The 2,561-nt window shown below is 49.7% G+C and overlaps 1 pseudogene; it reads left to right on the forward strand.

Annotated features, from left to right (window-relative positions):
- The first annotated feature begins 212 nt into the window (after positions 1–212).
- The window catches only part of LOC110338723, a 7,938-nt pseudogene continuing 5,589 nt past the window's right edge, over positions 213–2,561 (forward strand).

The following is a 2,561-nucleotide window of genomic DNA, read 5'->3' on the forward strand; positions in this document are numbered from 1 at the left end:
AGAGGAAGGAAGGAAGGAAGGAAGGAAGGAAGGAAGGAAGGAAGGAAGGAAGGAAGGAAGGAAGGAAGGAAGGAAGGAAAGCTGATTTCTAGTCAGCCCAGATGTGATAAAGTTTCTTTTGTCACGCCTTCCCCATCATAAACTCAAATTAATCCTGTCTCCTTCCGGTTATCTGAAGACGCTTGCTACATCTTGTTATCAGTCTGGTAGGGATGTGGCTGTGGTACTGTGCCCTCCAGCAGGGGCCCCAGGCTATCACTCTGCTCAGCAAAGAGACAAGCACCTGCCTGCCAGAGTGCGAAGAGCCAGCAGGAGTTTGTCTAGCTTGCAATTACACCGTGGGAGCCACAAACTGAACTGTACACCAAGAGAAACTTTTGTTGTGATTGTGGACAGAGCAAGTTTAAAAATTCGGGAACGCAAATCGTTTCCTGACAAACGGAAGGTAACTTCTTGCATCAGCAGAGTGAGCACAGCTTCTTTGGATTATACTGCGTGTGTAAGGGACGTGTCATCCTGATCCTGAGGTGAGGTTCTAGGTGATGCAGTGTGTGGTCTGTGAGGACTGCCTCCGTGGAGGCATCTTGGTGCTATTCCCCCCTCCCCTCCCCAGAGAGTGGGGATGTCCAGGAGATGGTCTAGCAGGCTTGTATGAACCACTGTTCTTTCTTGCACTGCCCCGTTGGCAGTTACCAGAATATCTGTGGCTGTTGGTTGACAGGATGGGCAGTCAAGAAGTTATGAAGCCTTGAAAAATAGAGGTCACCCAGATAACACCCTAAAAGAGGTTGTTCTAGAATATATGCTGGCAAGGAAGTGGAAGCTGTGCAGAATGATGAACCCTGTACCAGCTCCAGTTCTGAGTCAGACCTCCAGACAGTGTTTAAGAAGTACAATGCCTGGGGGGAGGGGAGGATTGATATTGGCAGGTAAAGCGAATAAATAAATAGAAAGAAAGAATGGAAGGAAGGAAGGAGAGAGAGAGAGAGAGGGAGAGAGAGAGAGAGAGAGAGGAAGGGAGGAGGAGGGAGGGGGGAGGAAGGAAGGAAGGAAGGAAGGAAGGAAGGAAGGAAGGAAGGAAGGAAGGAAGGAAGGAAAGATCAAAACCAAGGTTGCAGACTTCTGGCACGCCAAGCTAAGCAGTCTGTGAAGAAACACGCTGCCACCTATTGGCCCCTGAGCACCTGCCAAGACAGTATGCAAATGCACGGAGAGCTAGATGTCCTGCTCCTTACAGATGAGTACGCTACACTTTCAGCTCATGAGAACAAAGGCAAGAGTGACGAGACCAGGCAACTGACAGAAGGGATCCCTTAATAGACACCCTTAGTGCGGGGCGGCGGTGGCGCACGCCTTTAATCCCAGCACTCGGGAGGCAGAGGCAGGCGGATTTCTGAGTTCGAGGCCAGCCTGGTCTACAGAGTGAGTTCCAGGACAGCCAGGGCTATACAGAGAAACCCTGTCTCAAAAAAAACCAAAAAAAAAAGGAGAGTGGATGAGCTGCCCCCTGGTTTATGCTGGTCTCTCACTGAGCTCGCTCGATGGCTCAGCTAAACGTCCCTCATTCCACAGACTTCCTCTTCCCTGGCCAGGATACCCAGGGGGTTTTGCTCATGCTTTAAGAGAAAAGTTTGATTTGATCTGGAGAGAGCAGTTTGTTCCACGACTCCCAATGTGTGTTCACCGAGGTGTTGCCTTCTGGGTCTTCCCGTCTTGAGGGCTCTCCTCCGGTCAGCCCGAAGCTCCCCGTAATCTCCGTACCGTGGGTCAAAGCTTCCTCAAGCCTGCTCGGGGAATCCTCTCGCTGCTTTCTGAGGTTTGACCATGGCTTAGGAGGGACTAGAGAACTTTTTCTCTGGACCAACCTTCGGAGTGGGACGACTGATGTTCTGATGGTCTGGTACTGACGTCCGATGTAGGCAGGATCCAGGAAGCCTCTGTTCTTGAGTTTCGTGATGATTTTAAAGTGAAATGTACCCACGGTTCTGCTGGCACACCAGCGTCATCATGAGTACGGTGAGGACTTTCGGGGGACCCACCCACGTATGAGTCCCTTGGCTGTTGCCTAAAAATGACCAGAATCCACTCTGCCACCTGTGGTGGATGACAGACTGAAGAGTCCAGAAAAAGCTCTCAGCTGCGCACATGTTGAGTTTTTGTGTGTAAACAGTATGCACAGCCACTACCCTCCCCCACCAAAGTCTTCTGAAGATCCTCATGGGATGCTGTATTGGGGGAAGGAAGCTCTTGGATGCTGTAAAATGTCTTTAAAGCGCCCCCAGTCTATTCGGAAAACATCTTTTGATCCGCAAAAAGAGTCCTAGGTTGCACCCTCAGGTACAACTTAAGTGAGGCACACGAAAGCCATTTTAGGCTGCATGTTGGTGTTGGTATTTTTGTAGACATGAATTCCTGGACAGGAGGAAGTAGCCTACAGCATCTTATTAGGCCCCCGTAAATGGCAGGGCTGATTCTTCTTCTTCTTCTTCTTCTTCTTCTTCTTCTTCTTCTTCTTCTTCTTCTTCTTCTTCTTCTTCTTCTTCTTCTTCTTCTTCTTCTTC

Source organism: Mus pahari, chromosome 22, assembly GCF_900095145.1.
Source record: "Mus pahari chromosome 22, PAHARI_EIJ_v1.1, whole genome shotgun sequence".
Taxonomy (NCBI): Eukaryota; Metazoa; Chordata; class Mammalia; order Rodentia; family Muridae; genus Mus; species Mus pahari.